The following is a 27,319-nucleotide window of genomic DNA, read 5'->3' as shown; positions in this document are numbered from 1 at the left end:
TCAGTGGAAGCCTTCTCCTTCCATCTGAAGCACATTGAGTAGAAGTAAGAACTGTGTAAATCATAAACCTGGCATCAATGAGATCAGCTTGAGAAACCACAATGGATTGCAGCAGGGTAACGTTTACCTTTGCAGAGTGATGAAGTATAGTGCACACTGAGTCGAGATTACTACGAACCAGTTTCATGTAATGGTATTTCAATTTTGCAATCGAACGACCTCCAACATACCTTATGTTGCCATTGGCAGAAGAAGGTATCACAGGGGATGTATAGTTTTCCTGTTCTTGTGACTGATCTTCATCTGTTTCAGTAACAACAGATTTCCTCACCTCAGTTACCAGGCTTCCACACATCAGTGTATTGGCTGGTTTTGGAGCATAAAGGGCAATGTATGCAGTAGTGTAGTCAACTGATCTAAGATACTCATGGTAAGTTTTGAAGAATTTGTTCCAATCCACTGTGTTTTTCTTTGTGTCTGATTTTCTTAGAGCATTTTTCTTCAAGTCATGTACTTTCTGGTACTGCTCATTTTAGAAGAACACTGTTCTCTGCAGTTCTGCCATGAGGACATCTTTGTCGGAGTTCATAGACTGTTGTTGTGGTGTGAGACATACATACATTCTTCACATCTTCTAACTGATACTTATGTGCATCACTGACATCAGGAACATAGACATCCTGTAAGAGAGCATTATATGTTACACCAAAAATAACTTATTGACACAAGATATTGACACCAACATAAATTGATGATTATCATCCTAACTCAATTCTCTGCACTTTACCAATTTAAAATCGCATATATAATTAGTTTTTACCCAAAATGAATAATTAAAGTAGAAAATAAAACCGATCCCTCCTCACGTCCGTAAACAAAATGAATGATCATATGATAATTAATGCATTGTGACTTTGGATAAGTAACAATAGGATTCAGAAACTGAGAAAGAGAACAAAAAGGATGATTGAACTGTAATGATTCACAAATATCAGGATTGTGGACATAGTGACTTACTGCATATGCACTTTGTTCTAATTCATCAATAGTCTCAAATTCTGCATCACTAAAGTCTGAATTGCCAGAGAAATCAGGATCATTCTCCTCGTCAACACGGACAAAGTCATCACCAAAATCAACCTGCTAATACACCTGTAAGATATAGTACATATATAAACATGTGGTATGTATTCAGGAAATCGAGTTAAAATTACAATCATTTTACGATATAACTTCCTTAGATACTTGGTAATTGTATATATAGCCATGATGACCTGAATAAAACATATTCAATATACATGAAGGACATTATGTTTTCTACATATTGTAGATATTCATCTTTATTAACTCATCATTGTTGGAAACACCAGGAATTTGTGAAAACTTGTCAAATAATGTCATGATGGTTATTATAATATTAATACAATAATTCATGAGTTCAATTTATAGGTATTAAGAATTGATTTATTCAATAATCATGATAATGTTTGATAATGATATCGATAAATTCAAAAGTTGAAATATCATGATAAATTTTGAGTTACCTTCTTGCAGCATGAGAGATCCGATGATGGTGCCTGTCCAGGTTGCTCGCAGTAGTGTGGCACTTCTCTCTTGTGTTTCTTGCAGCAGGATGGCTGATAATCATGGACACAAAGACCTTCAATATCCACAGATCTACCTACAGCAACTCCAAGCTGATTTGGTTGAAAGACGTTTCTGCAGACAATGGTTACTCGAAGAAGTGCCTGTCCTTGAGATTTGTGTATTGTCATAGCATAGGCTAGGTTGATGGGAAACTGGTGTCTCTCACAAATGACTACACACTCCACTGGATCATAGACAGTAAAAGACACTTTGTGCAGTTTGATCACTTTTTTTTCCAAATTGGAAGTTGGCCCATCCGAATCTAATGCTACAACTGTTCCAAGCTCACCATTGACTAACTCTTGTGACAGGTTTCTCAACAGTATTACTGGACAATTCATTTTCAGAGCAAGCACTCTCTTTGCAAGGAGTTTGTCCAATTTTTTTCCTTTCTCCAGAGTCATTTGCTTGATAGCATGTGCTTTCTCCGGGCACTTTTGCCAACTCTGAAGCATTGTGACAGTCGACTTCAAAGTTCCGAGCATACGGGAAAACAGGAGCAGCACCCTCTGGTAATGGTCGAGACACTGAATATATCAATGTGTCAGTTTCCACACTGGGGCACCCATGCTCTTGTTCATTAATGGCTTTAACAAGCTTCACATTTGTTTGACGCATAACATTTGTCAGTCTTGCCTTGTGTGTTATTGTTTCAATCCATAAATCACTTGTGAATGGATGTTGGCCAGGATCTTGGTACAAGTCATTGGCATATGGGGGAATTTGAAAGAAATCCCCAACACACACAACCAGCAATCCTCCAAAATTCAAACTTGGGTCTCCAATACTCCTGCATATGAATTCAAGCTGAAATGAAACAGTATAAATTGTGTACTTGGAGCATATGTTAACAAGAAAACAAGCATGAAATATATTTATACTTAACTACTATTTTAAGTATATTAATATTGTGACTTGCCATATTCATGAGAATAATTCCTACATTTTAACATGTTAAAAAATACCTTTGTTATTGTATGTTGAGGATTACATGTCTAGTTTTAAACTCTAGTAATATTATGATTTGTGATGGAACTGTGAAGATGGTTAAGTTTGGAGTATATACATATAATTCATGTCATATTTACCTGTTCAAATATATTTTTTTCTACTGATCATGCTTATCTCATCATTGTAACATAAAAGTAGGTATTTTCCCTGATCTGATCGGTGAAAAAGTGTTGTCGAATGAGCATAACATCACTGATTTTTTTGGGTCTCATCACCGTGTATGTATACATTAATTAATGGAACTATTTTTGAAATCATCAACATGGAGGAACAGATGGATATTTACCCTGACTTCCACATCGGAGATTTCGATGAAATATTGAGTGAATTCGACGACGAGACATTTTCTGAGATAATTCAAGAATTTGAAGGTAAATGAAATTTACCTTTTTCCATTAATTACACAATCATAATCTTAATTGATGTAATTTTCTTGGGCTTGGCCAAAGGAAAAAACAAAACAAAATCATTTTTTTAACAGAGTAAAAAACATTTATTGCAACTCTATAATAGTTATGACTTCCATACACCCACCTCATTTGTTATTATTATTACTCACAACAGCTGTTGAAGCTGAAAACCGTTCTGAGATGGCCCCTGAACTAGGAAATACAGCCAGCATTTCCGTAAAGCCCAAAGTTCAAGCGTCCAGTGACCGCTTCGCGTCCCTTGATGCAAATGCAGTACAGGACATCGTGGATGGGAACCTCTCCAAATCTTTTGGGCGTAATACCTCCTGGGGAGTTAAAATATTTCGACGTAAGCCATTGAAACATAAAAGAATACATAAACACATACCAAAAACTCCTACGCAGATTCGATCAACATCAGCGAGAGGTACCTCCCTTACACCATTGCAATGATAGCAATATAAAGCGTGAACGTGTCATCGCAAAAATTGGTAATAATATAACGAGATTGACCAAAATTTTAACATAAATTACATATTTCGTTTTGTAAGAATTGAGATATGTTATGCTAAATGGATATACGGAAATTTCATTTAAACACAACGCCGTAATAATAACAAATTACTCGATCCCACTTACTGTCACATTAATTTGTACCCTGAACAAGGCAATCTTTTCACTTCCATAATGGCTTGGTTTCCGAGTTTTTTGAGCCCAAGTTGGAAGAGTTTTCAACTGAATGAGAGCCTGAGGTTCTTTTATACCGAAGTCAGAAATGCTGAGGGAGATCTTTACTCAAAATCGAGTTTTGTTAGGTTGCATAAACATTATCCAAGACCGGGAATTTCACACTGCAAACAATGTTTTTCTGTCCATGATAAAAAAAACTTAAGCGCGATGGCCTTGACCAGACAACACATCATGCTGCTATCCCCGAGAATGATTTAAAAATAATTCGTGAAAGTTTGGATACGGAAACTCCTTCCGGCCTGCTTCATAAAGTGTGGTTCGACCTTACACTCGGTTTCGCTCGTCATGGTAAAGAAAATCAAAGGGAATCAACTGCATCTTCCTTTCGTGTATCCACTGATGAACAGAGGTTCGAGTTTATATGACACACTCCGAAGTCACTAAAAATCACAGGGGGGACCTCAAAGACTCAAATGGGCCCAACAAACGCATTTATGCAACATCGGACCAATTCTGTCCTGTACTTTCATTGAAAAAATACGTGTCTCTCCTCAATCTCAACAATGGTGCTTTTTACCAGGCTCCCAAGAGACGAGTCCACGTCGACGACACCGAATGGTACACCATGAGGCCAGTTGGTGTAAATGTCATTGGCAACATGATGAAAGAAATTTCTACCAACGCTGGTCTCAAAGTGTATACAAACCATTGTCTTCGGGCAACTGCCGTCACTTTGTTGTCAAACGCAGGTATTGAAAATCGCGAGATTTGCAAAATTACCGGCCACAACACCGATCAATCGCTGAAGTCGTATTCCATTGACTCGAGCTCGGCTCAAAAACGACATTATTCGAACATTCTTCAGGGACAGCAGCAGCTCGCTAACGAACGTAATTTGGTACCTGTCCAAGTTACAAATATCCTGCCACTGTCCACTGCTCCCGTGAATAACTTCCAGGTTAAACAACTTTATCCATCCCAGCTAAGCTGCATGTCTAAAATTTCGCACATGTTTGACCTCTCTTGTCACCACCTCAGTTTCAGGCGAGTTGACAAGATCTTTTACAGGGGCCAAACAGTATGTACATCTTTTCTAATTTTGATTATTTGTATTTTATAAATACGCAAAACTACAAATTACAAGTAAGATAAGGAACTGTGATAAAGAATTGAATTTGTGATATTTCCTGTTGTTTTGTTTATTTTCTGAGAAATGGGCTTGAACATGTGACCACCCCTTTCGTAAAATGAACCATCATTATTGGAGTACCTCGAAACCATTGATCGGTTTCGCGGCACCCCATATCATGCATCTTTTCGAAGGTGAGCACGAGGAGACGTATTGCTAACGACAGTTTTGTTGTTTCCTGCGCTCAGTAAATTAGTTCCTCCTACATATCGATTTTAATCAACGTTCATGTTACAATGTCGATACATATTTCGTTTTGTAAGATTTGCGTGATGTTATGCTGAATGGATGTACGGACATTTCATTACGGCGTAGTGTTAAAATACACTTTCAATCATACATGTAAACATACACTTACAAACATGTAAACATACACTTACAAACACACATGTAAACATACACAAACACACATGTAAACATACGCTTACAAACACACATGTAAACATACACTTACACACATGTAAACATACACTTACAAACACACATGTAAACATACACTTACAAACACACATGTAAACATACACAAACACACATGTAAACATACACTTACAAGCACACATGTAAACATACACTTACACACATGTAAACATACACTTACACACATGTAAACATACACTTACAAGCACACATGTAAACATACACTTACACACATGTAAACATACACTTACAAACACACATGTAAACATACACTTACACACATGTAAACATACACTTACAAACACACATGTAAACATACACTTACACACATGTAAACATACACTTACAAACACACATGTAAACATACACTTACAAACACACATGTAAACATACACAAACACACATGTAAACATACACTAACACACATGTAAACATACACTTACACACATGTAAACATACACTTACACATGTAAACATACACTTACAAGCACACATGTAAACATACACTTACACACATGTAAACATACACTTACAAACACACATGTAAACATACACTTACAAACACATGTAAACATACACTTACAAACACACATGTAAACATACACTAACACACATGTAAACATACACTTACACACATGTAAACATACACTTACAAACACACATGTAAACATACACTAACACACATGTAAACATACACTTACACACATGTAAACATACACTTACACACATGTTAACTTACACTTACATACATGTAAACATACACTTAGAAACACACATGTAAACATACACTAACACACATGTAAACATACACTAACACACATGTAAACATACACTTACAAACACACATGTAAACATACAATAACACATGTAAACATACACTTACACACATGTAAACATACACTCACAAACACAGATGTAAACATACACTAAAACACATTTAAACATACACTTACACACATGTAAACATACACTTACAAACACATGTAAACATACACTTACACACATTTAAACATACACTTACAAGCACACATGTAAACATACACAAACACACATGTAAACATACACTAACACTCATGTAAACATACACTTACACACATGTAAACATACACTTACACACATGTAAACATACACTAACACACATGTAAACATACACTTTCAAGCACACATGTAAACATACACTTACACACATGTAAACATACACTTACAAACACACATGTAAACATACACTAACACACATGTAAACATACACTAACACACATGTAAACATACACTTACACACATGTTAACATACACTTACATACATGTAAACATACACTTACAAACACACATGTAAACATACACAAACACACATGTAAACATACACTAACACACATGTAAACATACACTTACACACATGTAAACATACACTTACAAACACACATGTAAACATACACTTACAAACACACATGTAAACATACACTTACAAACACACATGTAAACATACACTAACACACATGTAAACATACACTTACAAACACACATGTAAACATACACTTACAAACACACATGTAAACATACACTTACACACATGTAAACATACATTTACAAACACATGTAAACATACACTTACACACATGTAAACATACACTTACAAACACACATGTAAACATACACTAACACACATGTAAACATACACCTCTAAAACACTTATAAACTCACGAATAAACGTGTACAAACACACGTGCAAACGCGAAAAATGCACTTTGGAGTAAACTCACTTCACATACATACGCGCAAACTGACATCACACAGTAAAACACGTGCAAGGCTGTGAACTTATTAATAAACACACATGTAAACATGTACAAATTGATCAGGACTCACGAAAACACACGAACAAACTTAACGCTCTCACAAACGCACATTCAAACACAGAGCCATAGAAAAGATGCACATACACATGATCCATTTATATCTAAACTGAGGGGGTAAAGAAACTACACATCTCAGTTGATGTTATCATGTGTTTGATATTATATCCAAAACATGAACGGTACATTCGCTAAGTCAGCACTCAAACGAAACCTCTATGTTGTTATATTTTGTAAAACATAATTTGATTTAAAACTTTTAAACATTTTAAAAGAAAGTCGCCTAACACACACCTGTTGATGGGTATGTTTGACGTGTTATCTTTAAAATCAATAAATATGCTGACAAAGTAGACACAATTTATTTATAAAAACTTATTTAATACTGTAATATTATCAACTTCTGAGTAATGCCTATCAACCAAATAAATTTACCCTTTTCGGCACAAATTTACAAAATTTCAAACATGGTAGGGGTCGCGTGGGATCAAATTCATTGTTTACCCATCTTCGTTGAACCAATAAATGTTTCCAAAAAATATCCAACCACAGATTGTTACTGTCTCAGGAATGAGTGATGGTTAAATGGAGACAGCCAACGTGAACAACCGTTCTTTCAATGTTCAGGTACACAAAAAAACCAACTCGGTATACTTTCTTTTTCCCCTCAGTGTTTGGACAACCGTTGGACAACCATGACAAGTATCCAAGGAATTCATTTTATTTACCAGGTATTGAGTCACCAATATACTCAGTGGTTGACAACCATTCCACAAAATATGCAAAAACAAATTATCATCAATCCGAACAAATATTTTTTTAACAAAAATAAAATATAACATCATGAAACATTCGACAAACGTCTTGAGCAAGTATGTTCGAGGTGATTGGTTGTATGCGGTGTTGGGAGGGTGTGGGTTGTGGAAGGGTAGGGGGGTGGGGTGGGAAGGGGTGTGGGTGGGTTAGGCTTTGGGTGTAGATGGGGAGGGGGGGTCCGAACACAAAAGGAACAGCACACGCCGGTATACCAGTGATATTTTATGACGCTTCATGTAGTGCTGAGTCTGGTACCCACAGTGTATCGCATTGATCTGACGCTGAAGTTGATCGTGCATGTCGCCCGGGGCTGAGTAGTGGGTACACTGAATTTTCATTCCAAACCTTCCACGAGCGGTCCAAATGTAAACCAAAATATAAATAGACACTCAATTATTTTTTTCTTTCTTTTGTATGCATTACGGGTCAGTAGGATGGGAAATTTCCTATTTCTTGACATGTGACAGGAATGTTGACACATGTTGTACTATCGGAATAAAGCACAGAGCCGGTGAAACAATTACGGGTATTTTGTTTCTGGCATGGAAACAATTTGTTATGGGTAACTATCGTTGTCGGCGTTAATAAGAAAGAGCTTAAAAATGGAAATATGTTTTTCCACTTTCAAGAGGTGTACGGCGCTTCCGTAAGCCATGTTATTAATATAAGAAGAAACCAATGTTGTTGGGAGTACGGCCGCTAGGGGAGTGCAGTTCATTGGACTAGTGGACCGCCTCTGTGGTCTAGTGGTAGAGCGTCCGCCCGGAGAGCGGCCCGTCATACCAAAAGACGTTAAAAATGGTATTTGTTGCTGCCCTTCCTGACGCTCGGGGGGCGATCGGGTAGCCTAGTGGTTAAAGCGTTCGCACGCCACGCCGAAGACCCGGGTTCGATTCCCGACATGGGTACAATGTGTGAAGCCCATTTCAGGTGTCACCCGCCGTGATATTGCTGGAATATTGCTAAAAGCAGAGTAAACCCCAACTCACTCACTCACTCTTGGCGCTCGGCATTAAGGGGCTAAATCAAGTACTGTTCGGTTCGGAGTCAGTATACTGTATCTGAGAGGGGTATTCAAGTTAAGCTGTGACATGGCAGCTCAGTGGGTTAGCATTATAAAATCGGCATTAGTCTAGGTACTATTCGGACTAGTACTAATCAGACTAGTACCAATCAGACTAGTACAACAGCCACACACACGTGCATGTACGTCGCCTTATAAGTGGAACAATCTTGAACACGAGATTAAACTTATTTTACCCACTGGACTGGTGGTGGTACACACACACACACACACACACACGCCATCACGTCAACCACATCTAGTATTCATAACGGCACCAACAGCAACAACTACGTCATCAGCAGCATCCACACCTTGCCAGCGCCTCCGTATTAACACTACGTGTGCAGGAATCATGAACACACGTGTATCTGTAACTGAAATAAAAACCACAGGCTCAAAAGTCAATGTTTCACTTGCCACCTAGACGTGATTCACGGGTGTGGAAATGAATTATATTTCCAACGTTTCGCCTGTCACGCAGACGTGCTCCACGTGTGTAGAAAAGTGTTATGTATTCCATGTTTCACCTGTCACCGAGCCTTGATTCACAGGTGTGGAAATGTGTTATGTATTCCATGTTTCACCTGTCACCCAGACGTGCTCCACGTGTGTGGAAATGTGTTATGTATTCCATGTTTCACCTGTTTCCCAGACGTGCTCCACGTGTGTAGAAAAGTGTTATGTATTCCATGTTTCACTTGTCACCCAGCCGTGATTCACAGGTGTGGAAATGTGTTATGTATTCCATGTTTCACCTGTCACCCAGACGTGCTCCACGTGTGTGGAAATGTGTTATGTATTCCATGTTTCACCTGTTTCCCAGACGTGCTCCACGGGTGTAGAAAAGTGTTATGTATTCCATGTTTCACCTGTCACCCAGACGTGATCCACAGGTGTGGAAATGTGTTATGTATTCCATGTTTCACCTGTAACCCAGACGTGATTCACAGGTGTGGAAATGTGTTATGTATTACATGTTTCACCTGTTTCCCAGACGTGCTCCACGTGTGTAGAAAAGTGTTATGTATTCCATGTTTCACCTGTCACCCAGACGTGATTCACAGGTGTGGAAATGTGTTATGTATTCCATGTTTCACCTGTCACCCAGACGTGATCCACGTGTGTGGAAATGTGTTATGTATTCCATGTTTCACCTGTTACCCAGACGTGATTCACAGGTGTAGAAATGTGTTATGTATTCCATGATTCACCTGTCACCCAGCCTTGATTCACAGGTGTGGAAATGTGTTATGTATTCCATGTTTCACCTGTCACCCAGACGTGATCCACGTGCGTGGAAATGTGTTATGTATTCCATGTTTCACCTGTCACCCAGACGTGATTCACAGGTGTGGAAATGTGTTATGTATTCCATGTTTCACCTGTCACCCAGACGTGCTCCACGTGTGTGGAAATGTGTTATGTATTCCTTGTTTCACCTGTCACCCAGACGTGATTCACAGGTGTGGAAATGTGTTATGTATTCCATGTTTCACCTGTCACCCAGACGTGATCCACGTGTGTGGAAATGTGTTATGTATTCCATGTTTCACCTGTCACCCAGACGTGATCCACAGGTGTGGAAATGTGTTATGTATTCCATGTTTCACCTGTCACCCAGACGTGATTCACAGGTGTGGAAATGTGTTATGTATTCCATGTTTCACCTGTCACCCAGACGTGATCCACGTGTGTGGAAATGTGTTATGTATTCCATGTTTCACCTGTCACCCAGACGTGATCCACGGGTGTGGAAATGTGTTATGTATTCCATGTTTCACCTGTCACCCAGCCTTGATTCACAGGTGTGGAAAGGTGTTATGTATTCCATGTTTCGCCTGTCACCCAGACGTGATCCACAGGTGTGGAAATGTGTTATGTATTCCATGTTTCACCTGTTTCCCAGACGTGCTCCACGTGTGTAGAAAAGTGTTATGTATTCCATGTTTCACCTGTCACCCAGACGTGATTCACAGGTGTGGAAATGTGTTATGTATTCCATGTTTCACCTGTCACCCAGACGTGATTCACAGGTGTGGAAATGTTTTATGTATTCCCTGTTTCACCTGTCACCCAGACGTGATCCACGTATGTGGAAATGTGTTATGTATTCCATGTTTCACCTGTCACCCAGACGTGATCCACGTGTGTGGAAATGTGTTATGTATTCCATGTTTCACCTGTCACCCAGACGTGATTCACAGGTGTGGAAATGTTTTATGTATTCCATGTTTCACCTGTCACCCAGACGTGATCCACGTGTGTGGAAATGTGTTATGTATTCCATGTTTCACCTGTCACCCAGACGTGATCCACGTGCGTGGAAATGTGTTATGTATTCCATGTTTCACCTGTCACCCAGACGTGATCCACGTGCGTGGAAATGTGTTATGTATTCCATGTTTCACCTGTCACCCAGACGTGCTCCACGTGCGCGGAAATGTGTTATGTATTCCATGTTTCAACTGTCAACCAGACGTGATCCATGTGTGTGGAAATGTGTTATGTATTCCATGTTTCACCTGTCACCCAGACGTGATCCACGTGTGTAGAAATGTGTTATGTATTTCATGTTTCACCTGTCACCCAGACGTGCTCCACGTGCGTGGAAATGTGTTATGTATTCCATGTTTCACCTGTCACCTAGACGTGATCCACAGGTGTGGAAATGTGTTATGTATTCCATGTTTCACCTGTCACCCAGACGTGATCTACGTGTGTGGAAATGTGTTATGTATTCCACATTTCACCTGTCACCCAGACGTGTTTCACAGGTGTTGAAATGAGTTATATATCCCACATTTCACCTGTCACCCAGACGTGTTTCACGTGTGTGGAAATAAGTTATGTATTCCACATTTCACCTGCCACCCAGACGTGATTCACAGGTGTTGAAATGAGTTATGTATTCCACATTTCACCTGTCACCCAGACGTGATTCACAGGTGTTGAAATGAGTTATGTATTCCACATTTCACCTGTCACCCAGACGTGATTCACAGGTGTGGAAATGAGTTATATATCTCACATTTCACCTGTCACGCAGCTGTGATTCACAGGTGTGGAAATGAGTTATAAATTCCACATTTCACCTGTCACCCAGACCTGATTCACGGGTGTGGAAATGAGTTATGTTCCAGGTTTCACATGTCAACCAGGCGAATTATAACTTATTCCAGATATAAGCTCTGACTATCCTCAAGGTGGGAAACATTAACGGTGGTCGGACATCTTGGAGAGCAGGACTGTTGTCTACTTCCATGGCGAATATATCCAAGGCGTACTTCTGCGTCAGCAGGATGTCCAACAGAATCAACACTGTAAGAATCCCAACAATAACTGTCAGCAGTCGGAGTAGACACAGAGTTATCTCCCTTCTACATTTGTCCAGGATGCGGGGATTTGTGTTGTCCATCACCAGTAGAGTACTGTCCGGTATCTGGAACACGGAGAAGATACCTCATTTAATCACCAGCATCTAAATAATGTGTTTTTCCAAATTTCATTGTATGATGTAAACAACTTATTTTATGAACAAATATTATATTAGGGATAACACTAGTCTAACATCGAGTCTCTGAAATGAACATATTTTATAAAAAAATTTGGTTAAATTATAGTTTTAAAATATATTAAAAGGAGCCCAGATACTTCAGTAATCTAGACTTGCCAAACATTATAGAATTGCATTGGCTGTATTGGCTATATTTGTTTCAGTTGTTTTAGCTGACAATTAAGTTCTTTTCATTGGGGCGGAAAACTTGTCATTACCACCCAATAACATTGCTGCAATATTGCAAACAGCGGCGTAAAACTATACTCACTTAATTTGGAAATTAGGAAATCAACCAACAACAAAGCAAGCTCACTCAAAAGCTCACCTTACACACCTGGCACTGAAACTACAGCAGCAGAGTAGATCAGTTTATTCAAGATGCAATATAACAATGCCAGAAGCATTGACTCTGAACAGCTGTAAATTCAATAAGGTAGAAACATTTTGGATAAATATATTGTTATTGCAAGCTTGGTATATATGACAGCGAGACTGTTGTGTGTATTGGACATTCGAGAAGTAATATGGTGACGGCAGCTTTGTGCTGACTACATACTTATCTGAAACCCCCAACGTAACACAGTAGGTACCGGGTATATATGACACAATAGGTAACGGGTATATATGACACAATAGGTGTCGGGTATGTATGACACAATAGGTAACGGGTATATATGACTCAATAGGTGCCGGGTATATATGACACAATAGGTACTGGTTATATATGACACAATAGGTGCCAGGTATATATGACACAATAGGTGCCAGGTATGTATGACACAATAGGTACTGGGTATATATAACACAATAGGTGCCGGGTATATATGACACAATAGGTAACGGGTATATATGACACAATAGGTGCCGAGTATATATGACACAATAGGTGCCAGGTATGTATGACAAAATATGTACCGGGCATATATGACACAATTGGTACCAGGTATGTATGACACAACAGGCATCGGGTATGTTTGTCACAACAGGTACCGGGTATGTATGACGCGATAGGTACCAGGTATGTATAAAAGTTTAGACATCTATATAAGTAAACTTGATTATCTGTGGTTGTGAGGGTGAAGATGTAGGGGTGGGCCGGACGTGTGTTGGCGTGTGTGTGTGTGGGGGGGGGGGGGGGGGGGGGGGGGGGGGGGAGGGGGGGGGGATAAGGAAATAAAGGGCGTCCCACACTTAAAAAACAACAAAAATATATATATATAAAATGTTGTATATTGTAGGCAGTATCATCATCTGAGATTTTGATATTTTGTAGCAGGTGTGTTAAATATCGAACAGCTTGGCTTCAGACGCTGAGCTCCACAGATCAATAGCAGCCTCATATACTGCAGCTGTTACAGCTGCGTTTCAAATCACTACAGAAGTGATGTGTTTGGCAATCAAACAGACACTACCATGACACGTATTCGTTCAGAAACGAGTCATTCTGAACCGATCTGTTGTAACTCACCTCCAAGTCTAGTTTAGCCCATTGTCCGGATAATTGTTTGTTTGTTTGTTGTTTACGCCACACTCCAGCCAATATTCCAGCTATGTGACGGCAGTCTGTAAATAATCGGGTCTGGACCAGACAATCCAGTGATTGACATCATGAGCATCTATCTGCGCAATTGGGATACGACGACAAGCATCTACCAGACACGGTAATAAATTAGATTTTATACTAACCTCATTTTAATTATTGTTATAAATAAAGTAAGTAGAATTCACTTGACTTTTTTCTCAGTGTTGTCAGTCATCGTTGACTTGACTTGAGCATTGTGCCGAGCTGCTGTGACACCATTGCCTCTCCCTGGACCGATGTTCTGGAAGACCACAGGGCCGACCCACAGAGCAAGACCAATTCCACCCCAAACCATGATGCTCGGACCATCCCACGAGTCTCTCTCAACAACACATGCATCTGAATAACGCGTCGCCAGACTCTCTCTCTACCATCTGCTGTTGAGATACTGTAACGGCTCTCGTCTGAGAAGAGGACTCTTCTCCACTGCTGGTGGCGCCATTGCTGGTGCTGTGTTGCCCACTGAAGACCGTCCCGGCAATGACGTGGTGTCAGGTGTGGCCTGTGACAGTGGAGGTGTCTGCTCGTCAATTGTCGACGCACGGTATCCGAACTAATGTGTCGCTGGTGTGTCCCCATGGTCTGTCGAGCAGTTTCCGCAGCAGTAACAAAGCAATCTTGAAGATGCTGTCGCATAATCTGACGATGCTGACGTCGGGTGGTGACCCTTGGTCTTCCACTACGTGGTCGATCATCTGTAGTATTGGTGGTCTGGTACCGTTGCTGGAGCCTGTATATGGTCCTTACGTGGACTTGAAATGCATTGTCCATTGTAACCACCATTGTCCACTGTAACCTCCATTGTCCCATTGTAACCACCATTGTCAACTGTAACCACCATTATCCCATTGTAACCACCATTGTCCCACTGTAATCATCATAGTCCCATTGTAACTGACATTATCCCATTGTAACCACCAATGTCCACTGTAACCACCATTGTCCCATTGTAACCACCATTGTCAACTGTAAACCACCATTATCCCATTGTAACCATCATTGGCCCACTGTAACCCACATTATCCCATTGTAACCGTCATTGGTCCGCTGTAACCACCATTGTCCACTGTAACTACCATTGTTCACTGAAACCACCATTGTCCACTGTAACCACCATTGTCCCATTGTAACCATCAAAGTCCCATTGTAATCATCATAGTCCCATTGTAACCGACATTATGCCACGAACCACCATTGTCCCATTGTAACCACCATTGTCCCACTATAACCACCATTGTCCACTGTAACCACCATTGTCAACTGTAACCACCATTATCCCATTGTAACCACCATTGTCCCATTGTAATCATCATAGTCCCATTGTAACTGATATTATCCCATTGTAACCACCAATGTCCACTGTAACCACCATTGTCCCATTGTAACCACCATTGTCAACTGTAAACCACCATTATCCCATTGTTACCATCATTGGCCCACTGTAACCCACATTATCCCATTGTAACCGTCATTGGTCCGCTGTAACCACCATTGTCCACTGTAACTACCATTGTTCACTGAAACCACCATTGTCCACTGTAACCACCATTGTCCCATTGTAACCATCAAAGTCCCATTGTAATCATCATAGTCCCATTGTAACCGACATTATGCCACGAACCACCATTGTCCCATTGTAACCACCATTGTCCCACTATAACCACCATTGTCCACTGTAACCATCATTGTCCACTGTAACCACAATTGTCCACCTAACCACCATTGTCCCACTGTAACCACCATTGTCCCACTGTAACCACCATTGTCCCACTGTAACCACCATTGTCCCACTGTAACCACCATTGTCCACTGTAACCATCATTGTCCCATTGTAACCACCATTGTCCCACTGTCACCACTATTGTCCACTGTAACCACCGTTGCCCCACTGTAACTACAATTGTCCCATTGTAACCACCATTGTTCCATTGTAATCATCATAATCCGATTGTAACCGATATTATGCCACTGTAACCACCATTGTCCCATTGTAACCACCATTGTCCCATTGTAACCACCATTGTCCCACTGTAACCACCGTTGCCCCACTGTAACCACAATTGTCCCACTGTATCCACCATTGTCCACTGTAACCATCATTGTCCACTGTAACCACCATTGTCCCACTGTAACCACCATTGTCCACTGTAACCATCATTGTCCCATTGTAACCACCATTGTCCCACTGTAACCGACATTATGCCACTGTAACCACCATTGTCCCATTGTAACCACCGCTGCCCCACTGTAACCACCATTTCGCACTGTAACCACCATTGTCCACTGTAACCATCATTGTCCACTGTAACCACCATTGTCAACTGTAACCACCATTGTCCCACTGTAACCACCATTGATATTGTAAACGCCATTGAATAAGGCGGGTATTGATATTCAGCCATAAATAGATTCAATGGGCAGTGTGTGTGAGCTCGTTGTGTCCCCCACCTTTCCCACGGTGACGATCTGTTCGCTGTCACCACACAGACCGGTACAGAGCCGTGTGTTTCATGTAGAAAGGTATTATGAATGATACGTTATGAACTTTGTAGTTGAGTTTGTGAGTCGATGCCACTGGCTGGCTATATCTCTATGGAAGAATATTGCACTTGTTTACCGACGTATGATTGTGTGATTGTGTGAATCTGTGTCACTGTATGTGTGTGTCTATGTATCTATGTGAATGAGTGTGTGTGCGTGCGTGTGTGTGTGTGTGTGGGCGTGCGTGTGTGCGTGCGTGCGTGCGTGCGTGCGTGCGTGCGTGCGTGCGTGTGTGTGTGAAAATTCCAAATCAACAGTATAATTTCTCGAATGTGGGGGTGCAATGGATGGAGTTCCAATGGGTGGACAGGCCTAAAAACGACACCTAGACCAGATCGTCTCATTTAATTAATTGAACCAGACAAGAGATTCACATCTGCTCCTGTTATCAATGGAATATTCCATGCGGTAACAGCAAGGTGAATTTCAACAACTATCGCTAAAAACTGGCTCCGTGCAGCCCGCCTGAAAGCAAGGCGTCCTGTGAAGGGCGTGACCCTTACAGCTTACCGCAGGCGGCAAAGATCCGGGTGGGCAGCACAAGGAACGGGCTGGGGACCATTGGCGTTACAGCAAGTTTAACGACGAATCAAGGTTGTGCCTTCCATTCCAGACGGCAGAAAGAGTTGTTGCGGACGTAGCAGCGTCGACATGGTGTGGGACGGTATCACAAACGGTAGACGAACTAGTTTCGTAACTGTGAATGGACATCTGACTGTGTTGATGAAATTTTGCTCGTTTCATTTGCTAGAATTATCTGCAGAAATGTTGAAATGCAAGATGACAATGCCAGACCACCTTGGCCCAAGTTGTCAACGATGTCTCCGACGAGAAGGCATACGGTTGGTTGGTTGGTTGGTTTGTTGTTTAACGCCGCACTCAGCAATATTCCAGCTATATGACGGCGGTCTGTAAATAATCAAGTCTGGACCAGACAATCCAGTGATTAATATCATGAGCATCGATCCACGCAATTGGGATCGATGACATGCTTCAACCAAGTCAGCGAACCTGACCACCCGATCCCGTTAGTCGCCTTTTACGACAAGCATAGTCACCTTTAACGGCAAGCATGGGTTGCTGAAGACCTATTCTATCCCGGAATCTTCACGGGTCCCACGCAAATGGGATCGATGACATGTATCAACAAAGTCAGCGAGCCTGACCACCCGATCCCGTTAGTCGCCTTTTACGACAAGCATGATCGCCTTTTACGACAAGTATGGGTTGCTGAAGATCGTATATGTTGGTAAAGGGTAGTAGTATAGGGAATGGGGGTTCACCACATTGGTGAAACCCATGAGCACGGGTATGGTGCTGACAAACCATAAACATAATCGGGGCGAACCGGGATTGGAACCCACAATCATAGGTTTCTGGCGTGCCCAAGTGTCGTAACTCTGCACAGCGAATTGCGGCGCCTTAGACGACTAGGCCACTTGTGCCCCCTATTTTATGACAGAAGTTGATTGTGTTGGCTTTAACACTTTTAGGAACAGTATTTCATTTACGTCATTGCGTGGCATCTTACTTTGTGAGGAAAGCTAAAAAAGATGCAGTTATGTGATAATGTGTACCTCTTTGATGAAACTCACAAGAACATGTCGGGAGTAGAAGTTGGCATTCTACAGGACACTTCGATAGCAACAACACAAGTCCGCATAAAGGTCCACAACATTTATTCGTCACAAGAAGATGTTCAGCTCTCAACATCTCAACTCCATCTGCCAACTCTGGCGGGCTTAAATGTATATGCATAAACACCCTAAGCGTCCTGACCATATTCTTAATATGCTTATATGACCAGACCACTTAGTACCACGTCCACAACCCCTATGCATCTAGTGCAGTGGCCAGTCTTAACCTTCACCTTATAAGGCTACTGCATGACGTAATATGCGACTCCAGCATCCCCCTAAAAGGCAACGGCCAAAAATCCAATCAGTGAATGATGAAGTGGAAACCGGGGAGGGTCATGCGAGCCTCTACCCAGGATCGAAAACCCAGTCGCAAACCTCACGCGACATACTGTATACTTCATGTGATATACCACCCGGTCTTGACAATAGACGTGTCTTCTCGTCTTTAACAAGGATTGTGTATGAAGTACAATGGACAATCAGTATAAGTACGGCAATAAATAAATTGTTGAGAAAACATTGTCTGATCGCAGAGAAATATTTTTTTATGGATGGGCGTTTGTTTAGAATTTGTTTGTTCCATACTTAGTTAATGTGGACCTTTCTTTTTCAGAAATTACGTACAATACCATTCACAGAGAGAATTCACATACAGTTATACAGCTGTGGGAGACAAGCAAATACATAAAGCACAATTTCTAAAATAATCCTGTACAATTAGTCGTTCACCCTTGTGTCCACTTACCCAAGACTACACTGTGATTATGCATATAAATTGAAGTATAAAACGAACTGGTGTAAAAATAAACATTAGCTGCCACTCTCCTGTCTCCTGCGATTCCTTATTAACACATACAATAACGGAACATCAACATTTCCCATGGCAATAACTATGAACACACATTCCACTCAGGATGGCTGGCCCTTCCACAACTACCTGAACTCGTAGGACAGAGGATGATATTGCATCCCCAACATGCCAATGTATCTATCCGTGATCAAGGGACAGATACAGGTGGAATCCATCATCCACATCCAGGGAGCCTGCTGGTTGTCCTGTACTTGTTCATCTACAATTGACACCTGTCTTTCTCTCAATCACTGCACGACTGGCCTCTGACGTAACGAGATTGTCTTTTTTTTCTGTTGGTTGTCTTGTACTTGTTCATCTACAATTGACACCTGTCTTTCTCTCAATCACTGCACGGCTATGTCTTCGACTGGCCTCTGACAGTAACGAGGTGGTTCATTTGTCTGTTGGTTGACCTGTACTTGTTCATCTACAATTGACACCTGTCTTTCTCTCAATCACTGCACGGCTATGTCTTCGACTGGCCTCTGACAGTAATGAGATGGTTCTTTTGTCTGTTGGTTGTCCAGTACTTACATGTTTAAATAGTCATATATACAAGATACACATTGTCGAGACCTTCCACACTTCGAGCCTTTATTGCATGCATATATTTGACATACAACGTTGATGACCTAACTAAAAGCAATTTTCGTGTAGAAGATTCAATTTCATCTCAGATGGTAGTTGGTAGTTGGCATGCATTATTATACATGTTTAATCATTTTAAAAATATATAACCTTGACATACAAACATATATGTAATCACAAATTTAGGACTACCATACATATATGTTAACAGTGTTTCAAATACCATGCGATTTGTTTATATGAAGGTTAAGGTGTTTGGTTATAACATCCTCAGATTGTATTTGGTTAATACACAATTAAGGTGACTTAGATCATACAACTGAAAATACCCAGAGACAAATCCTATAACAAGTCTTAAGGATTAGTGTAAGCAATCATCGTCTAGATTCACACAGCCTGAGTCAGTCCAACATGTCAATATAAAATAATCAAGCAGCAATAAAGAACAATTCTCAGTTCTAATACACAGATACACCAGATCTAAATACAGAGGGTATTATATTCTACCGGGATATAAATTGCAAAGACGCCAATCTATGTAGTTAAAACAGGCTTCAGATCAAACCACCTGGTGTGTAACTTGTTCTTTGTAGGCATAGCCGGACAGCAACTCTGGTCTTTGAAGTTTAAGTCGGGGCACCGACGGTCGGGTGTGTCTCAGAGTGTATGTTAGATTCTGCTCTTATATCCGAGTGATTCTCTTACCTCTGCGGCTATCGAGTATATTTCTCAAAACTCTTTAATTTGATGTAGCAGATTAGTATATTAATGAACGTAATTAATATGACCATCCTGATAATGTGCAGCGTTGATCCTTTAAGAAGAAGTGTTACATGCACCCAAGGCCCGAGTGGTTTTATTGTTACGGCAGAAAATGTAACTCAAAATACAAGGGAAATTAAGATTTTTATACCGCAAACATTAGAAATAAGGAATCACACAATAACTAGTGGTTACATATAACGTTGTGCATGTTGCATCTAAAAATATTACAAACACATTAGATATATATTTAGATTAAGCAAAAAGTGCTGCAGATCAATGTGGAACAGTGTCACAATCAGGAAAACATTATAAAGACAAAATGTGTAATTTGATAACAGCTAAATGTATCTCCTTTGTTCCCAAACTTCATTCTTTTACCTTACGCCCCCCTCACCCTCCTCTTCTGATATACTTCCAACATATCTTATATCGGTTTAGTTCAATCATAACTTCCATCGCCATCATAAATACAATACATATCTTTGCCATGCATTACACGCAATACCATTATAGTAAAAGAGCATGGCCATATCGATATCATGAATGTTTGACATGAAAACTTTACAAAACAAACGGACAACATATCTTCATACATGAGAACATTCCTATAACTTTCTTTCGTTCTCATTCACATAACTTATACACATACTTACGAGTCCTCAAGACAGATGTGATCCAAATATTGCTTATCTAGGTTGAATGAACATTTAAGGGGTATACCTTTGATAAGATTGAGGCTGTGTCTAGAACCCACAACTACAACTACTAGACATGTATTTCATATCATGCTGGCTGTACACTAAGAATCTGATTGAGGTAACGATGCACTTTCAACCGGGGGAACTGACACGGGGTAATTTATGGTGGATGTGCGGGTGTGGTGTATGGTACGTCAATGCATGGGTTGTTTAATTGCGTGTGGATACTGTGAAGAAGGAATATATACAATATACAAGGCAAGGTGAATATGACAGTGAAACCGTGGGTAAATAATGTCAGTTGAGGTCTGGGAGGTTAGTGTTGAAGAGGAGGAGATGACAAGGAGAAAGATATACGACCAGGCTCAATTGAATGCCCAACGAATCGCAAAGAACATTTATTCACATTTTTGTTCGATACACAAATGGTACAAGATCATAGTTATTATCAAACACTGTTGTAATGCGTTAAATGACAAAGTGGTCTTTTATAATAAAACAAATCGCTACACTAATGATTGTTTCTACCGCAAATATGCACAGCAGGAACGAATGTCAAAGGCTAAAATTTGGACAGTATCTTGAAACGGCACTGTTAACACTGTCATTATTCTAAAAAAGAATTTGACACGACTGAACATTGACCAAGACGAAAAAGAAACTCGCGTTGAACTGAACTACCGCTTTCTGTTCTTGCTTGGGCCATTATATCCTGAGTGGAAGTTGGTACTCTACCGAATACTTCGATAAAGTCAACGCAGGTGCAGGACGTTTCACAACAAGATCTTCAACTCTCAAATCTCATCTCCAACTGCACAGTTCTCACAGGTTTACATGTATATATTCTTGCTGACAATAATACTGCCAGGTCTGCTGGTCTTAATACCCGTGAAGATCCGGGGCAGAATAGGTCTTTAGCAACTCATGCTTGCCGTAAAAGGCGACTATGCTTGTCGTAAGAGGCGACTAACGGGATCGGGTGGTCAGGCCCGCTGACTTGGTTAATGCATCCCAATTGCGTGGATCGATGCTCATGATATTAATCACTGGATTGTCGGTCCAGACTCGATTATTAACAGACCGCCGTCATATAGCTGGAATATTGCTGAGTGTGGCGTTAAACAACAAACCAAACAACTAACAGTATTATATGAGCAGACCACTTTCTACAATTGCACATGCCTCTAGTTTGCAGTGGCTATAAGAGTAGTCCCGGATCTAGATACCACCTCTTACCACCTGTTTGAGTTGCTGAAGATCCGGATGTTGACAGTGGAGCTTCCCGTTTGGACCCGGGGTAGAAAGTGTCCCCATCACCCCATTGCTGGTGATAAGAGGCGACCAAATTGGGAAACCTGTTTGCAGTGGGTTGCGTCCCTTTGTCGGTGGAGGACGGTAGCCTGGTAGTTGAGGGCACTGGTTCCTTTGCTTACCACACTACACTCGTAATTTACATGCATTTATTGCTTGGTCTTGGCAATGTATATAACATGTTTGAATTCTCAAATTATTTGTGTAACAACTGCCTCGAGTCGTATGCCAGAAGGCGGTTGCTCATGGGCCAGTCTGGTGATGCTGACCTCCAAAAGTCAGTGTGTATCCAATTTCCAATAGCCCCTGCCATCCTGGCATTTTATTTATCATACAAATATTGTTATTTGTGTCCTATTTGCTGGAGTATAACACCCCTGTATGTCCAGTGATTGCATCTTGGATATCCGGTGCACCAAAACACCGTTCTTTGTTGTATTCCATGGTTGGTAGGGACCAAGGGTGATAAATCACTTTTGTTCACCATGACCCAACAATACTCTGGTTCAAAACAAAGACATCTTGACGTGGTTGGTGGGGACCAGGGTTGATAAATCACTTTTGTTCACCATGACCCAACAATACTCTGGTTCAGAACAAAGACATCTTGACGTGGTTGGTAGGGACCAGTGGTGATAAATCACTTTTGTTCACCATGACCCAACAATACTCTGGTTCAAAACAAAGACATCTTGACGTGGTTGGTAGGGACCAGTGGTGATAAATCACTTTTGTTCACCATGACCAAAGAATACTTTGGTTTAAAAAAAAGACATCTTGACGTGGTTGGTAGGGACCAGGGGCGATAAATCACATTTGTTCACCATGACCCAACAATACTCTGGTTCAAAACGAAGACATCTTGACGTGGTTGAAACGGATCAAAATGAACAATTCTCGTGGATTGTATTCCTGAGCCCGATTTGTTGAGATCGAGGCAGCTGATAAACAAAATATAAAGCTTAATCCAATCGCCATCTCCAAAGCATTTTCTGGAATTATTGGAGAAGTGAAAATGTGACATGTCGTCATAGTGAGACGACAATCTCTCACTCTTTAGTCATGAACTACAGTGGAAAATATTGAGGTTCCTGTGTCATGCACAAAACCTTGAACTTTTTACCTTGAGTCATTGTTGCCTGTCCGACATGTCAGAGCAACAAATTAAAGTTGAATTAAAAATTGAAGGAGTACCAGCAGTTAAACATTTTCCTATGAAAACTTGAGATGGTGACATCATCCCGTCAAACACTTATCTGCTCAGCATTACACTTTCGTCCATTCCTAAGTCAATAAAACCTGGTTATCTTAACATAGGAGTGGAGTTGTATGTCCCCAATCCACTCTGGTGTTTGAAGTGCCAAAGGTTTGGACATGTCTCTAAATTATGTGATTAGTCTGTGGTCTTTGGTGACGGCCATGACAACACCGAATGCACAACCGAAATCAAATGTTCAAACTGCAAAGAGCAACATTGGCTTCACGTGGGTTATGTCCAGTGTGGCAAAAACAATACAGACTCCTGAAGCTCAAACATGAAAATCTCGTTTAACGAGGCTAAGAAGCTAATTGAAACTCAGTCTCCACCAACTCCACTAACCAGAACCTATGCTGCTGTTGTCTCAGCTACTTCAACCCACCACCACCATTCATTTCCATTTAGACAGAATTGACGTGGGTCACATCAGATCAACCTGTCAGCATAATCCAAAAAAGTCTTCAAAATCAAACTATAAGCCACTCTGAACCTATGAGTGGTGAACGTGATGCTGTAGAGCCTGTCTGTTACTAAAGAGCCAGAAGCTGTAGAGCCAGCAACTATTGAATCTGTCATTAATTCTCTGACCAGAAAAGAACGGAAAAAAAACTGTTTGGCAAACAGACAACCAGGAAATCCTCATCTTCAGAGGTACTTATCCACTAATCCTTTGATAGTCTGGACATGGATGTAACCCATCGACCAGGAGTCCTCACATGTACGTGAGCGATCACCTGGTTAGCCTCTATGACTCAATCGTCAAACATAATTCAATGGAATTGTGGACTTCGCACCTAGGAATAATATTAACGATTTACAACTTTAGTTCAAGATTTTCAACCATCAGCAATGTGTTTGCAGGAAACATATGTGAAAAATTCAAGACAAATGAGACATCAGGAAATATAATTTGTATAGGCTCTTCTCACCTCCAGAAGCAAAAGCCGCTGGAGGTTCTTCTGTCTTGTGAGACATGACATAATTCAGTGTTTATACCTCTTACCACCAATCTTCAAGCCCTTGCAGTCCAACTGATATTTCATATTGCCTTCACACTTTACAGTGTGTGTATATTCCACCATCTTCTCCTCTTCAGCAATCTGATCTTCAGTCTATATTTAACCAACTCCATAAAACCCGTGTCATCATGGGTGACCTAAACGGACATTAACCTCTACGGGGAAGTGTTGATACTAAAGCTAAAGACACGGTCAACAAAGGTTATAACTGACAATAAATTATGTCTCAAACACGTATTTACATCCTGCAGCAGGAACCTATTCAGCATTGGATCTGTCACTTAAAGATGCTAATTTACTAAAAGCATTTGACTGGTCCGACCATGATGACCTGCGTGGACGTTACCATTTCTCCGCAGTACTTAAAGCAATTCTAACTGATGAGCAGCCTTCAACAAGGTGGAATGATATAAGAGCCGTTGTTTTGAAACACTGAAACCTGATACTTTTAGCTATATTTCAGACCCTATTAAGGTGGTATCAGAACAACGGAAACACATAGGTTTTAAAATCATCCCTAAGTCCTCTGTGAGTGAGTGAGTAAGTGAGTGAGTGAGTGAGTGGGGATGTGAGTGAGTGAGTGAATTAGGATTTAACGTCAGATCGGTGTCGAGATTAAGCTAAACATTGACAACAAATATATTTAGAATAAAAAAAAACTGTCTCCGAAGGACAGTACAATAACTAGACAGATTTGCCTAGTTTTGAGGTAAAACAAGTTTGTAAAACATGTAACATGCAACATGTAAAAGAATAAGCTATCATTAAACAACACAATAATAAAAGCTACAGATGGCCACTAACCAAAGTTACACCCTGCTAGGGACCGTGGAGACTTTCAATACTTCTGCTTCATGCACGGTTCCCCAGCAGGATTTACACCATCCCTTCAGCTGCTGGCTATGATATGCAATTCTAGCCATCAATTAAAATTACAAATATGCTGCAATTAAAATTAAGGTAGGAATAACATACTTTGAAAGACATGGTCTTACAATACCCTCTCAGGGCACAGCCATAAACAATCTCAGTTAATATTTATACACTACCAATTTATAAGAAACACTTATTTACATAAACATTTATTCATAACTTATATCTCTTCAAAAACAAAACAAAATTAAATGAGTAAGTGAGTGTGTTGGGTTTAACACCGCTTTAATAGTATTCCAGTTATAACAGGGCGAGTCAGCTCTATGTGGGAGGAAAGCCGAAACTGATGCAGGTCTTAAACCTTTACCACTTCGATGAAACCCACGAGTATGGTGCTGACAAACCTAGAAACATAATCGGGGTGAACCGGGATTCGAACCCACAATCACAGCTTTCTGGTGTGTCAAAGGGACGCAACTCTGCACAGCGAATTGGGGTGCCTTTGACGACTGGGCCCCCGCGCCCCCTAATTAAATGAGAGCTAATATTGTTAAAAAGATCCTTTAGTGATGAAACATTGAAATATTTACCCCTTGTGATGGAAACATCAACACAGTCAAGCAGGACATGCTTGACCGTGATTCTTTCTGCACAAGGGATACAAAATGGTGGATCCACACCTTTAAAATAATACCCATGGTTATATCTGCTATGGCCAAAACGACATAGTCAGAAAATGACCTCTTCTGATCTGGACTGACAGCCGACGAGGATGTAGCTGGTGTTTTGTTTATTTTGTAATACCTACTTGGATGTCCCACTTTTTTGCATCAGATCTCGGATGTTATATCTGATCACAGTGTTGTAATCACTGTTTGGGATGAGAAGTGGTGTCCCAGATTTGTTGAGTTCAGCATTTGCTGAAGCATCAGCCATTGTGTTACCTTTTAAGCCCACATGACTAGGCAATCAACAAAAGACGATGTCGTATTGGCCACTAGAAAGATCATTATAAAGTTCTAAAATATTTAAGATAATTAGATGATTAGAATATACATTTTTCAGTGCCTGAAAACAAGATAGAGAATCAGAAAAGATGAAAATTTTTTTACGTGTAGACAGTCGAATGTATACCAAAGCTGTAAGGATAGCATTGGCTTTAGCAGTGAAAATAGAGCTATTGTCTGGTTTTCTAGATGGTAAATGCTTTGATCCAATGGCACAAGCTATTTTGCCACTGTCCTTGGATTCATCTGTATAGATTGAACGGTGAGTGTCGTATTTATTTCTTAATTTTACATATTCCTGTTGAAATACTAGTTGATTTGTGTCAGATTTATATTAGAAGCAATAATATTTGATTTGACCCGAATTCCAAGTGGGGGAACTTGCTTTTGTTTCCTCTGAAACAGTTCTTCATATATGAGATGAAAAACGGAGTCATAGGCAGGATGAGAAGGATCGGAGCATAATTGAGTGATATACTAAAGAGACAATTTAATACGGCGTTGTTTCAAAGAAGGTTCACCAGCATGAACA

General features: G+C 40.5%; 1 pseudogene; it reads right to left on the bottom strand.

Annotated features, from left to right (window-relative positions):
• LOC125377280 lies at positions 1-26,716 on the bottom strand (annotated as a pseudogene).
• Positions 26,717-27,319: the final 603 nt, after the last annotated feature.

This window comes from Haliotis rufescens, unplaced genomic scaffold (genome assembly GCF_023055435.1).
Source record: "Haliotis rufescens isolate VD_foot unplaced genomic scaffold, xgHalRufe1.0.p SCAF_86, whole genome shotgun sequence".
Taxonomy (NCBI): domain Eukaryota; kingdom Metazoa; phylum Mollusca; class Gastropoda; order Lepetellida; family Haliotidae; genus Haliotis; species Haliotis rufescens.
The sequence above is the reverse complement of the archived record's forward strand: the minus strand, read 5'-3'. Positions and strand labels throughout refer to the sequence as shown.